Genomic DNA, 15,211 nt, shown 5'->3' with positions numbered 1-15,211 from the left:
TTGACACGCACATTAATTTGGGAAATAATGATTATATCATTAAACCGTCTTCATTACTGATTGAAATATAGATTTAAAATGAAAATAAGTTAATGATATACAGTCAAAAAGAGCAATTGACCAATGATGATGGCTGCCATTAATGCCAGTTTTTCTTTATAGATATTTTGAAAGAAAAAAAAATTAAAGTAGCAAATTTTTTAAGTTTTATATTTGGTTCAATATTTTTGAACTTATTTTGTTTTTGTTTCAGATACCAGCCCCAGGATATTTACGTCAGGACAGGTAACATATGCATCCGTAAGTAAGTATATTTTTTTTTTATTTATTAATAGTTGTCTGATAGATATTAAAATAATTTGAATATGTATTACAGATAGACGGCAGCCCAGAGAGAAGAAAAAAGAAGTCCTAGACATGGAGATGATATAATTGTTGATGCCTAGATGATGATGTACGTATTTTGTCGTTACAATTGTACTTAAACTGTTAATAGTTGTAAGGTAATAAAATCAGTTTTCCCTGGAGAAACAGCTTGAAAATTTATTACAAATTAGTCCAAAATTTTTTTTTCAAATTTATACTCTAATGAAAAAAGTATACTTGTACTCCAATTTAGGATTTGAATTGAAACATGCATCACATTAATTTCTGAATTAATTATAACAGCAAATAGTCTCTTAACATTGACAATTTGGAAACCCTTTCTCTAATAGTCTCTCCTGAACGAAAGTAAAGTTTCCGATTGTCAATTTGGATATCTACATATTTAGTCGATTTTTTTTAAAAGTAATTTGGAAATATGACTTGATTTAGATTGTTTGAGATTCAGTTGAATTTTAATCATTTTTGTTCAAAATGTATACATCATATAACTGCTGGTATATCTTTATTTGACTTCAGTATTGAAGACTTTTTAATAATATAATCATTATTTCCCAAATTAATACCAGCAGTTATATATATAAAGATATCCTACAATCTATACACATCACAAATTCATACTTTTGTGTTTCTCTTATCAAAGCAAACTACTGTAAATTCAGAATTTATTGTGTGCATTTATTATTGCGATTTTTACATAATGGACTAACAGTAAAATTATCTTATTGAATTTCAGGAAATTCTTCATACAGATATCGGAATTGGAGTTTCTTATCATTGCAATACTCAACCTGTCGCATTATTCAGATTAATAAAACCTCGCAATAGTGTTTCTGAATTAATGGTAAATTATTTGTGCCAGAAATTATCCAACACATCACTCATTTATAATTTTTGTTTTTGTTACAAATGCAGGCCTGAGAAGTTTTAGTGGTACAGCTTGAAGATGGTTCCATTGTACATAGAAGATGAAGATGAGTTAGGATAAACCTTGTTAGGTAATGATAAAATCAGTTTCCCCTGGGAAAATTGCTTGGTCTTTTAATCACAACTGGGTTTAATATTTATAGCTTTCAAATTAATATTCTAATGATACATACTTTAATAAAAATGTATTGTTATAATCTATTTTCATGTTATTGAATTGACTGGTGGAGATATATAGACGACATATTTTTCATATGGCCACATACACGCAAGGATCTAGATTCCTTCATCAGTGCCCTCAACCAATTCCATCCTAGTATAAAATTCACAAGCCACATAAGTACAGAAAAGGTCGATTTCCTAGATACAACGGTAGTTAATAACCAAGGAAAACTCCACACAACTCTATACACAAAACCAACAGATGCGCACCTCTTCTTACATTACAACTCATGCCACCCGAAACACCAAAAAGAAAGTATTCCATTCAGTCAAGCACTGAGAATAAGACGAATTTGTACAGAAATCAATGATTTCGAATTTCACACAAACCGTCTGAAAGAACATCTCCTGACTCGGGGTTATCCCCGACAGGTTGTCGATTCTGCAATTTCAAAAGCAAAGTCGTTAAATCGAAATGATTTGTTAAAACCAAAGGAAACTGACCAACCCGTGAAGCCAGATATGATTCCATTAGTAATCAACTACCATCCAAAAATAAAAAATCTTAACGGAACCATCAACCAGAGGAAAGATATCCTCAAAAGAACTCCTGAAACTCAAACCCTCGCGAAACAAAAACTCATTGTTTCATATAGACGAGCCTTATCAATCAAACAAATACTAGTAAAAACCGAAATTGTACGCAAACAAACCCGTAAGGGTAGCCACCCTTGCGGAAAGAATTGCTATCTCTGTAGATTAATGAAAACCGCAGAAAGTGCAAAAAGTACCGTAAACAGTTACCAAATAGATATTAAACACGAAATTACATGCAACACAGAAAGTGTGGTGTATTTAATAGAATGCAAACAATGCAAAAAACAATACATTGGTCAAACGGGAAATAGCCTAAAAGAAAGATTCAGGGGACATCTACAGGACATCAACACTGAGAATAATACAAAACCAGTCTCGAAACACTTCACCTCAAATGGTCACAATAAACACGACGTCACCATAACAGGCATAACAACCACAGAACAAAACATAAACGTCAGACTAAGAACGGAAGAAGCTCTTATACATAAATTTGGAAGCACCGAACCCTGGGGCCTTAACAGACGATATGGCTAATACGAAGATTACCAAAAGAAAAGAAACTACAGGAACTTTCACAAGACGATTTAATTGCAAAAAATGCCCGAAAACTTTCTGCAGTATTTCTACTTTACGAAGACACCATAAGGAACGCCACGAACCAGTCGCATCAATGTTTGAATGCAAACATTGTGTTGCAACCTTCACTAGAAAATCAAATGCCGTAACACACCTTAAATAAAAACACCCAGATAAAGCCAGAGAAGATTATAATAGCTTCCAACAAAATCCTCGTGAAATGGCCAAAGCAATAGAAAAATGGAGACCACCATTTGAAGCCGTACAGAAAAAAGAATGGAACGGGAAAACACCTACATTCAGGACAATACCAGCTAAATCACCGTATGAGTATCACCAATCATCCACCTCAAAACCGAAAAAACCCTCAACAAGTGATTTGGAACAAGACCTGTACCTGTCGGATTCCGACTCTTCTTTAAATAACACTCCGCAATACATAACAAACGATTACGGTTATGTCATGGACCTTACTCAGGAAGACTACATAGACCTGACAACAAGCAGCAGTGATGAAACCATATGTTTAGATGAGCTACCGGAAGAACTATGGGACAGACATGTGTTTGTACATTCTATTTATAACATTTTTAGCTGAGACAATAATAACACAGAGTTGATATACAAATAATTTTAATTTACTTTCATTTTCATGTTGACAATCTATTTATATACATTTTCTATTTATACTTTCACTATTACTTCCCTTTCATAACAACTACTATACTATGACGTTGTCACAAGACAACCCCGATTGTACACTTAAGTATGTTCAATGTATTATTTGTATCCTGATGACGGTACCCTAGGCACCGAAACATGTCGATCAATAAATTTTCTGCAGCAGTCCCTCCAGTGTTGTTGTTATAAGACTTTCTACATTATTGTGTTTCATCATAACGACCCTGCATACCCGAGGTATCCACTTCAGGGACTCTAACTCACTACAGACTCACCAGGCGTTGGTTCACTTTCGTTTGTAATTTTTGTTTTTGTTACAAATGCAGGCCTGAGAAGTTTTAGTGGTACAGCTTGAAGATGGTTCCATTGTACATAGAAGATGAAGATGAGTTAGGATAAACCTTGTTAGGTAATGATAAAATCAGTTTCCCCTGGGAAAATTGCTTGGTTTTTTAATCACAACTGGGTTTAATATTTATAGCTTTCAAATTAATATTCTAATGATACATACTTTAATAAAAATGTATTGTTATAATCTATTTTCATGTTATTGAATTGACTAGAGAGTATAGAACTTTTCGATAGGTAACCTACTCTGTGGTAGGACATTCTAGTACTCTGCAGTCTGCGTCGATAAGGGGTAGCCTGAAGCCCATGTCTAGTTTAAATAAGCTCGGACTAGTGAACGTACACTGCCGATAGTCCGACGGTCTAGTGCATATCTGTGTGCACTTTTTTAATCGTTACTGTAACTGCAGAATGTCACGCCATCAATAACAATAAACTGATACTCTCTTCCTTGCAAAAATACCGTAAACCAGTTTTGACGGTCTTCCTAATAACCGATTGTTCAAAATAAAAATAAAAAGCGCAAAAACGTTTTCAAAATGTCAAATTTTGGTAATCATTGATTGATTTGTGTTGCATTGACTAAATAAAATATATTCATAACAGAAAATTAAAAAAAAATGAACATTTTTGCGTCGGAAGACATTAATTCGTAACTGCCCGCTTGACATCTTGTGTATTTTAGACGATTGGTTATTAGGACGACTTGTACATGTATGTCTTAAATTCAAAGAAAAGAGTCTTGTAAACAGTTTTGAGAAGGTTTTTATTGAAGAAAGTAGAATTTTTCATATTACATGGAGAACAAACTCTACATTTTTGACAAGTTATATACACTTCCAGATACAATAATGTAACCTCAGAATGCAGGATTTTACATCTAATATTCCAAATTTTCAAGGGGGGCATGCCCCCAAACCCCCCTAGTTGGTTCGGCTCACTTCGTGATCCTCACTGCTGACACTATTTTATTTTGGTCTAGTACATAAAACTTCGGGCTAGTATTTTTTTTTTCTACTAGCCCAAAGAGCTAGTGCTTCAAATAGTTTTTGGTAAGACTGACTCTGTGATGTAAGAAAGACTGAAAGAAGTAAAATCATGTAAGCTTATAGTCTGTGTAATTGTCGAAAAAGTTGATTATTTTAATTTTGACCGTTTGTGGCCTAAAAGTTTATTAGCCATTCATAAGGAGCAAACTTCAAAGACCGTGACACACCTTTCAATTCAAAGGAACACAGCATGGCTCCATTTAGCTTTAGATATAGCAGCATGGCAGCCAAACAAGTTGGAACTGAAGATAGTGACCAGACAACAGAATACTTGGGGGAATAAAAATAATTTGGTTTATAAATCCAGACAATAAAATTTCTTAAATGTCCAAAAACTCAGATGAGAATTAACTGAGAGCCCAAAGGATGATGTGAGATGCCCATCTTTCCTTTGATATATCAACACTAATATGAAATGCTTCAAAGACCTGTAGAATTAACAACTAAAACTGCATATGTGCAAAAGTAATATTTAAAAAAGTTAAATTGTAAGTATGTACAAACTGTTCAAGATTCAGTTTAACTTTGGTGAACATATTTAAGAGTAGTTGAAGAAATCATGATATATATGTAACACTCCCAAACGTGTCCATCCCCCCAAACATGTCCGATTCCCCCAAACGTGTCCTTAAAATCTTAAATCGCCCAAATTTGACTGATTTCACTCCCCCAAACGTGTCCAATAATTGTTATTCGCCAAAACGTGTCCAGTTTAAAGCGCCAGAACGTCTCAAAACTATTAGCGCTTATATGTCTCCTGTGAAGTTTACGGCAATACAATGATGGGGGACACGATAGAAGACGTTGGGTTTGGGTTGGATTCTAAAAATAAATCAAAGCAGCTATCTAAGGACATCTGGAGGAAAGATATAGTAATCCACATAGTCAAATATCCAAGATATGGTACAATGTGCACAGGGACTTCTGCTTTCAAATAAACAGACACAGTGTAAGAAAAAGGATGACAAAATAAAAAGCTATTTTTACTAACAGTGGTTTTATTAATTTTTTATCAATAGAATTGTCATTGTTTTAAATTACAGATGAAGGTACTTCATAATTAAGAAATCTAATACAATTTATATTGCATGTTTTCCCAGTGCTGCACTGTTAATACAGTGGTCATTTATTAGCATTAATTTGTTCAACGCCAGTTGTTTATATTGAGCATTATTGCAAGCTTAATTTAACTATTGACCGTTGATTGCTTAATGCCAGTGGCAAATATTTCAAGCATATTTAGAGCAAACAGTTACACAGGAAAAGCAATTAACTAGTTTTGCACAGTGAAAATCATTGTTTACTTAGTGAATTATTTTGTACTAATATTCTCCAGTGATGCCTAAATATCTTTATAATGTATGTTATTGTTGCTGTATATAAAATCAGAGAAGGGGAATTATCAATTTTTATTTAACTTGGAAATCAGTCCTTCATTGCAACAGATGCAATAAATGGACTTTTTTCAAAGTTTTCACTAAGATAATTTTAAGGTTAAAATATTAGTTATCAACTACTTTGTCAAACCTTCTATTAGTTATCAATTACTTTGTCAAACCTTCATAGAATTTTATGAAAATACGACAAAAAAACATTTATTTTCCACATTCAAAGTACCAAGAAAGTTATTTTATCAGTTTGATATTTGGTTTCCAGTAACATGAATAAAATAATATATCATTTGAAAAGTTAATTCCGAGATAGATTTCACCTTCAGAGGAGGGTTGTACAACAAACAGCAAAAATGTGTCATTCAATGGGAGACAAATCATAGATTGAGAAAAATAATTAATGTTAAAACAAAATCAAAACATGTTTTTTTTTTCTGGTTTTATAGACATTAAACTGGTGTTGATGCTATGCGAAATCTGAAGTCAGAAAACTAATTTTTTGGCTGACAATTTAACACTTTAGTAAAATATATAATTTGTGTCAATTTTAATTCCTTTTTAGGTTATTACAGTGACTGTTTTCATGGATGGGGAGTAAAACTTTGTGGTCTAATACTCATAAATTAGTAGGTATATACTCTGTTGAAAACAAATTTTATTTTCATCTTAAAATAAAAATTGAGAGGAATATAATGTGCATTAGGCTTGATAGTTTTAAGAGATTGGTCAGAAGTTCTTTTTGTCTACTTTGAACCACAGGGGATATATTATATGGTTATATTCTTTGTCCAAGTGTCGTAAATGCATTAATACTAAAGGATGGTCTCTCTTTTTTTCTTTTTTTTTAACTTTTTGTCAGATATTCAGAATCCTCTTGTTTTATCCATGAAGTGCCATTACAATTTTGCCCACTTACCCCTACTTATCTTTTCATAATTTTATGACATATGGTTTAAAATCCCATGTTTAAAAATCTTATAAAATCCTTGTTATTTTTTCATAGATCTAATTTGCAATAAGATAAATAAATGGAGAATGTGTCCATATAACATGTAAAAGTGACACCATTTAAATTCAAAGCTGAACAGTGTTTTGTGGTAATTAGCATTGTGTATAAGTTTCAAAACATTTGGTCGAGGCGAACTAAAGTTAAGTAACCACTTTTGGGATGCACATACAGACAGACAAGGGTAACACTTGATGCCCCCTCATCTTCGGTGCTGGCATAAAAAATGACCTATATGTTAACAACAAACAGAAACAAAAAATTCTTTTTAAATCACATTCTATTGCCTTCATTTTGATACTAATTTTTAAAACCTACCTCAATTAAAATATGACCAATTGCCATGATTGCCGATTGAATTCAGGCAAAATAAAAATACATATGTGGTTCCAGTTACCAGATCCACCCATGAACTTTTTTTTATTCTGTAAAATAAATTTTGAATGATCCCATTTTATGGAATGCGAATTTCAATAATTAAATTCAGACTTCTGTCATATGAATTTCCAATAAAAGTATCCACTACGGCTAAAAATGCAACAAAATTAACGAAAAACATAACATGTCCGTTATTTTACTTGCGGTAGGGGCATGTATAATACCAGAATCGGACTCCGTGAACACACCGACCCTATCTTTTTTTGAGAATGTAACTGGAACCACACATATATTTTAATTTGGACTTAGGCTTTTTTTATTTATATGCAGATGAAGATTTTGGATCCTTTTGGCTTGAAAAATTGTCAGGAACATGAAGAAACTGAATCTGTAATAAACATGGGTACACAAACAGGTAGATATATATCTGTATATAGTTTTCAAACAAAACATGCTTCAGCAGTGTGCAAAATTACTGTTCCATTAATGTGATGTATTATAAGGAAAGATGGGGATACTTTTAACCACAATTTAAAAGCACTAATTTCTACTAATTCTAAATGTTTATGTATGATTTTTCAAGAGATTGCAAGAAAATACATGCAAGCCCAATTACATCCTAGTCAGTGCCCATGTGTGCCCTAAAAGTACATGTACACAAATATATGCACAGCTGCATGTAATTGGGTTTGGAATGGAGCATTGCTCCAAAACATATTTTTTGTCAAATTGGTATTGAGTCTCAAGGGCCTGTATGCATAAACCACTTAAGTTAAGAAATCCAATCGTAGTACTAATTAGACAAATTTGGCTATTTGTTTTATGTATTTTTGTCATATAGCTCTTCAACTGTTTCCGTACTTATACATCCCTCGGATTTCAAATGTTTGGCTTTGAGCGTTCCTGATGAAGGTAAATCTAGAAAAGCGCTTCGGAAGCATGAAATTATCAAACGTGTTGTTTTCAATTTTTTATTGTAGGACCTGTAGAAAAATCTCTCTGTTCGTAACAAATCTTAACTTAAGTAGCTTTATAAATTATGCATACAGGCCCAGGCTACTATCTGAGAATGCACTAGCTAAACTAGCCTTTTGGTCATAATATCCCAATATAAATGATTCCCTATGCAGATAATCAACATTAAACAATAAAATATATAAAAAAAAACCTCTGTTTGATCTACAAATCATTAGTCTTCTTTAATGTTATAAATCAATAAATCATTTTTTCCAGACAAAATAACAACAACACTGGTTGATACAATTCTTGGAACCAGTGAAGAAGTTAAAAGTTTTACAATATACTGAAGACTTGCAACGGAAAATCCAGGAAACAGGTTTTTTACTGAACAGTTTGAGAGAGCCAAGATGATTGTTGGATTTAAAATGCTTGGAAAATACAACCAAATGAAGACAAAAAATGCACTGCATCAACAAACAAAACAACTACTGGAACATTGGGGCATCAGTACTGAGTTCTGATTCTAAAAACAATTGTTCAAAATCTTCTACAAGTTTAAGAAGACTGTACATACATGTATATATATATATATATTTATATAAGAAAGAAAAAAAATAATGCATGTGCTTGAAACTTGTGTACATACATCATGTAATGAATAGAAAAATGAAAGAAAACAAAATGAAAACAAAATGAAAAGAAAAAAAAAAAAAAAAAAAAGAAAGAAAGAAAATTAAAAAAAAGAATAGAAAAGAGAGAAAGAAAAGAAAAGAAAAGAAAAGAAAAGAAAAGAAAGAAAATTAAAAAAAAGAAAAGAATATTAAAAAAAAAATGAAAGAAAAAGAAAAAAAAAATTGAGGAGGGAGGTGGGTAATGCAGCCAAGTAATACTGTATTCGCTAATATTCATGCACCATAACACCCACAATCGTGATAGCACTCTTAGATTTACCTACAAATTTTGTGATTAAATAATATAACCTCATTATGCAGGAAATCTATTTTAAAAATTATCTTTACAATCATCATCATCTAGATCAGACCCAATATTTACGTCTTTTATCATTTTCATTGATATACATTGTAAGATACCCCATTTTTAATTTCTAAATAAAACCAAGGTGCTTATTATTATGAATACAGTACAACTTGCCAGTCACAAGCCTGGAATAAAGAGCCACATTAAAATATCAAGAATTAAGTTAGTTTAAACAGGACTGTTAACAACTTTTTTTGCCATTACAAACATGTATATGCTTGTCACTCATATTTTTTTCGTTTCCTTTAAATTAGGTCGATATATTCAATAGCATGTTTAGTTACATGTATCTACCCTTTTTCATAGTCTCAATATACATTGCCTTCACTGTGTTTCCCATATACAAATGTACTCAAGGTAAACAAAAAATTCTGGAACAAATTGTACATTCTAGTTGTACAGCATGTTTCATACTAGTAAATAAGGGGGGTTACAAATTTTAAACTTTTAACATATATTTAAATCATGGATTTATTGTGGCTTTTAATGCAGAGTGAACCACCATATAGTTTTAATTTTAGATTTATTGTGGCTTTATATGCTGAGTGAACCATCATATAGTTTTAATGATATTGTAGAACCAACTTGTAAAATTCAGAATTACACCGATTAATACATACGTAAAATTATGTATTGTACTAGGAATACACAAATCATATGATAACTCAATATAATTTATATGTAGTTTTTATTCTAGTCAAGACCATGCTCATTACAATAAAAATTGCTTACAAATATCTAAAATATACAAATAAATAACCTGAAACGGGACGGACAAACGAATGAACAAACGAAAGGACGTATAGACCGAAAAACGTATTGCCCCTCTACTATCGTAGGGGGGGCATAAAAATAAGTTTGTGCTGTGTTTTTCATCAAGTAGTCAGGTTTTTTGTAAGGCACTTTATATTTACATAGGACATATATCCTAAATTTTATCCTGTGACAAAATTCCCGAAACTTGAAACCTGATAAAATATATTGCTTAGTTTGTATCCGAATTTATTTTTGTTTATGTGCGAGAGGTTTCCTACGTCAGTTTTCTAATTTTTTACCTCACATGTCCCAAAGGTTCAAGTGAGCTTTTCTCCTCACTTGGCATTTGTCACCGTCCATTATCTTTTACACAAATACATGTATTCACCTCTGAAACTTCTAGGCCAAATTTGATTAATCATTATGGTGTCTAGTTTACAAAATGTGTTCAATGACCCCAACTGCCAACCAACAAGGGCAACATGGTTTAATATAGAACATAAGGATAAAGGAGAATTTGTCTGTTATCTTGAAAACCACTATAGATAGAGAAGATGAAACCATTTTTTTTCCGTTATGCCTATTAGCCTGAAAACTATAATAGATAGAAAATTTATATACCAAAAATGATTAGCAAGACCAGATCCTTAAATAAGTTTACATGGTTTTATCTGTTTCTCAGGTACTATAAGCAAGAGGGTCACTATATTTGGTGTAAAGTGAACATGTCTGTCTGGCAGATTTCATCTGACCTTTACCTCGTCATGAATCTATAAAAAGACCACATCAAAAGATCAATGTAAAAATAAAAACTTAATTTCCCCCTTCGTATTCTGAACGTAGAAAATATTTGATGATTATAAGCATTGTGTACAAGTTTCATAACATTTGGTTGAGAAAACTAAAGTTTAATATTAGAGAACGGAAACGAAAAATTCAGCAATTTTTATGTTTATAAAGGGGCATAACTCAAGAATGGTAAAAATGATGCCACCATCCAGTATGCATTGTCTTGGTGGACCAAATTCTTGATGACTTTTATCTTTGGTTATTTTCAGGTCCAGGTCAGTACTGTGACATTGGCTAAATGAAATTTACTAGCACACTTCATGAATTTGATATGGGTTATCAAATACCTGCATGTTGTTATGAATGATCACATGAAATTGTATCAAATTGCCAATGGAAGCAGTCACATGTCAAACTGTATATTATAATAAAATCGTCAAACAAAAATAAAAAAGTCTTGAGCAGACCAATGATACATGTGTCCAAAGACCCCCCCCCCCCCCCCCCCCCCTGCCCCCTTTTGGAATTTTTGCCTGTTTTTCCAACCCATAAAAAAATTAAAGGCAAAAAGTAGACAAATTAAAAAAACTCATATTTCATAAGATACAAATTAATTTTGACAAAAAGCCGGTTTTCAGGCAAAAATTGTGGTTATTTTTTTTCTTCAAAGAAAAAAAATTAAAAATAGCAGAAATTGAAAATGCTGGTTTAAAGACAGGAAGACTGTGGGATCTAAACTCCAAACATTTGTTACAAATGAATTGCATAAGAATTATAAGAATTGAAGTTATCAATAAAAACTCCATAAAAATACAATAATGAGAGAAGGTTCTCATGTACTTAGGAAGGGAAAGCCTGTCAGGCTCCACTAGTACTAACCTTTGTAGTGTTCTAAAAAAAAGTAGTGTTAGTAAAATTTCTAGTCTGTTTAAGACAACAATATGTCTCGTGTCATTTTTGAGAAGAAGAAAAACTTTGAGCTAGAACACTATTATTTTAGCATTTGTCAATATTTGCCTAGGTTATGATAATATGTTGTGTTTTTTTTTTTTTGAAGGTACAAATGCCATTTATTAAGAAGAAATCTTTCGTGCCATGCTGTTAATTACACTTATATTACAAAGACAAATTAGATGGAGGATATAACGAAACAGCAGAAACAGAATATTTTCCAAGAGCAAATGTAATAGCTGAGGATATTTCAGATGATGAATCATTCTTTGCTTGTCCTGAGTGAAATTGCATAAAGGTTTACACAAAAACCTCACGTCTTAGAAAAATATCATATATGCATAGGCAAGGGTGTATTTGCCAACAAAGAAAATAGTAACTACATAGTGAAACTTCTCTAGACTAAGACATGTGTCATGAGCACAAAGGTTTCTCTACAATCAGTTTTGTCAACAAATTTGAATATTGCAGAATGATGGTCTTTTACAGTTTCTATTAGCCATTGAAACGTTTTAATAGTAGGGCTATGGAATTTTTACATGATATATACATAGAATGCAGTGCTACAGAAAAAAGACCAATTTTTAATCAAACCTTTAATAATTTCAACTATTGAGGAACTAGAGGTCCAGCTGAGTCATCATTAGTTAAAATTGAGAATTTGAATATAGTTGATGACAAAGATTTGCAAAGCAAAATGTCAAGTGATGACATACTGGTACATGCTGTTTCTACAGACTTGGCAACATATATTACATACAGATAGCATAGACATTTCAACTTAATATTGATTCTTGTTGCAAAAACAGTAGTGTAACAACAAAAAAATGCCACCGTCATTGATTAGTCAATTTAGTGTTTTACTTTCCTGTATTATAATTCCCTTGATACATGTATTTTGAATAAATATAAAACGAAAATGATTGAAACATGTTATTTTATGTACATAAGAATCTGACAGTTAAAGTCTAAACGAAGTTAAAAATTGCTAAGGGGTCATTTTGAACTTGCTGTGATCTTTTTGTAAATGTTGAAAGCATCACTGTGACTTTTAGAGGAATAACAGTAACAATAGCTCTGTTAATTTGCTGGGATTTTATCAAGTAAATATCATAAATATATACAACATATCCCTCCTTTTTAATTTAGATATATATATTAATTGGTGATTTGATAAATTTTCTGTACATGTCTTATTCCATTGGAAAGATTCATACGCATATCCACAGTAGTGACCCAACCATATCCCCTAAGCGTTCTTCTTTTAATAAATTATTTAACAGGCCAGTAGGGCTAGCTTGACCTGTAATTATTGGCTGTGCTGAATCCATTTGATCCTTTTGTAAAGAGACTTATTATACCCATGCTATTGATAGCTGGGGGATATATAATATTCATAATGTCGGTCGGTCTGTCCGTCCGTCTGTTTGTAATATATCTACAATCCTTAAGTCCTCTCAAAGAACAGAATATATTTAAATCCAACTAACTAATGATATGACATATGTCTTGTGGGGGTTGTGAAATTGTGCACCATATGTTTTTTCCCATTGAGGGTATATGGGGGAAACTTTGGACCAAAAAAGGAGAAAATCACTATTGGTGTAGTGTAACTACCTGCAGTCCGCAACTCCTCCGCAACCACTAAAGGGTTTAATGTGAAAGTTGTATGAGATACTAATTAAATATTTTAGCTTTATTAAACTAGTAAGTCATATATTTATTTTCCAAATATTAATATCCTGACTTATTTTACATAAATTCATTTTTAAATTGTCATCCTGCCTTTTTTTTTGCCAAGTTGCTCATCCTGCCTTTTTTTTTACTCAAAACTCCTGTCCTACCTTTTGTTTCAAATTGCATCCTATCACCCCCCCCCCCCCCCCCCCCCTGTTCAGGGTTCGACATGTAATTGTTAAATGTGTTACCTTTGTTAAATAAAGAATTTTATTATTATTATTATTTATAAATAGGGTTTAAGAACGACAACTCTTAAGATAAATTACGGTGGTTTCTATTTTGATACCACAAAACTCTTCACGAAAAACAACGATTTAACTTTCATTTATCATTCGAAGAAACAATAAATTATGAAACTGGATACCTGGTAGTCCAAATAATTATATCGCCTTGCAAGGCTATTTTATTTTTTGCTTTGACGGCGTCACAGCGTAAAAATAAAATAGCCTTGCAAGACATCATAATTATTTGAACTTTAGGTAGCAATACACAGTTAGTAGAAAAATTTAAAATTGACACTCATAATTTTTAACCACCCTCTTTCCCTTGCTTTCTAACAAATAAGGCTTTATGTTTGTGTTATGCATGTGCATATATATGGAATCAGCATCTTCCAAAGATTTGATTTCCACTAGTTATAATGGTGAATTTGGTGTAACCATGGAAACAATCTGCATTTATTTGATACAAAATATTGCATAAAGGGGAGTAAAAATGTCCCAAAAGTCCCCAAAATTTGGTTCAAAGGAGAATTTCAATCCATTAAAGTGATACCTTTCCTGAAACCATAGACATTTATCTATCAAGAGGTCCAAAAAAAAATCATGTGTATTTCTGCTCATTTTTCCATATTTTGAATTGAAAAGTTTGAGGTTGAAAAACACTACAATAATTTCTGGGTCTATGGGCAGTAAGGATGTGAAAATATGGAATGTCAAACAGAAAAATGGCCTATAAAACATGCAAAAACAATCTTGATGTTCATATAAACCCACTTGGAAAGCTACATTATTCTTCAACCATCTAAAAATAAATTTTATTGTACAAAAACTTTCATATTTAAAAAATTCACCATGGCCAAAATGCGGAACTAAACTTCTAACTGTGTATTGCTACCTTACACCGTGACTATACGGTAGTGTTTATAATTTTGATAATATTTTGTAGATAACATAAAGATGAGCACAATATTGGTGTTTCTTTGGAAAATGCGGTAACATTGCCAATAGGACTGAATGTGGCATTAAACACCAAAAATTCAATCAACAAATCTGCTGTGTGTAAATGTTCAATTTTTGTGTGTATTAGATCTAATTTTTTTTCCATCTGCGCAAGACGTCAAAAAAAAAATGGCTGGATTGCTTTTTGTACTTGTTATTTAAAACAAAATTAAAAACACTAAAACGAAAACCGAAAATAACCCGTTTGAAATGGACGGCCTAAAAATGTCAAAGAAAATTTAGTGTAAACCGATA

The 15,211-nt window shown here is 32.0% G+C and overlaps 3 long non-coding RNA genes across 7 annotated transcripts in view; 2 read left to right on the top strand and 1 right to left on the bottom strand.

Annotated features, from left to right (window-relative positions):
* Window positions 1-15,211, bottom strand: part of LOC127735054 (uncharacterized) — a 139,439-nt gene that overhangs the window by 102,409 nt on the left and 21,819 nt on the right. The gene's annotated exons all lie outside the window — the stretch shown is intronic.
* Window positions 1-15,211, top strand: part of LOC127735053 (uncharacterized) — a 92,626-nt gene that overhangs the window by 58,774 nt on the left and 18,641 nt on the right. The window lies entirely within an intron of this gene.
* LOC127735049 (uncharacterized) lies at window positions 260-9,190 on the top strand. 2 transcript variants are annotated; one of them, XR_007997980.1, is made up of 6 exons: window positions 260-454; window positions 1,300-1,382; window positions 3,657-3,739; window positions 6,681-6,744; window positions 7,833-7,917; window positions 8,736-9,190. It is a non-coding gene; the product is annotated as an uncharacterized LOC127735049 (long non-coding RNA). The 2 variants fall into 2 exon arrangements; XR_007997981.1 differs by lacking the exon at window positions 1,300-1,382 and having other exon boundaries at window positions 8,736-9,052.

Source organism: Mytilus californianus, unplaced genomic scaffold (genome assembly GCF_021869535.1).
Source record: "Mytilus californianus isolate M0D057914Y unplaced genomic scaffold, xbMytCali1.0.p SCAF_3, whole genome shotgun sequence".
In the NCBI taxonomy this organism is placed as follows: Eukaryota; Metazoa; Mollusca; class Bivalvia; order Mytilida; family Mytilidae; genus Mytilus; species Mytilus californianus.
This window is presented reverse-complemented; position numbering and strand designations above follow the sequence as displayed.